Here is a 336-nt window from a genome sequence, read left to right as displayed (position 1 = left end):
CACTTCGTTTCCAAGAGTCATGACCTTGGACTTTGTCTTGATCACGAACTTTGCGTAATCTTAGCTTCAAGGGTCTTCATGACTTAATCTTGATCACGAACACTAGATCTTCGCTTTAAGGGTCTTCCATGGCTTAGGGATTTCAATGAAGAGAACATCATCTGGGAGATCTTCAGAGAATTTCCAATCATCTAGAATTGGATGATCTACAAGAAAATCTACAAGTGCTTGGCCTTTGATGGCCTTTTGAGGGATATATGTGATGTTGAACTCTTGTAGCAAAAGAGCTCATTTTGCCAATCTCCCATTAAGTATCGATTTTGACATAAGATACTT

Source organism: Theobroma umbraticum, unplaced genomic scaffold (genome assembly GCF_002168275.2).
Source record: "Theobroma umbraticum cultivar Fairchild unplaced genomic scaffold, ASM216827v3 scaffold_106.0, whole genome shotgun sequence".
Classification (NCBI taxonomy): Eukaryota; Viridiplantae; Streptophyta; class Magnoliopsida; order Malvales; family Malvaceae; genus Theobroma; species Theobroma umbraticum.
Note: the sequence above shows the minus strand (reverse complement) of the source record.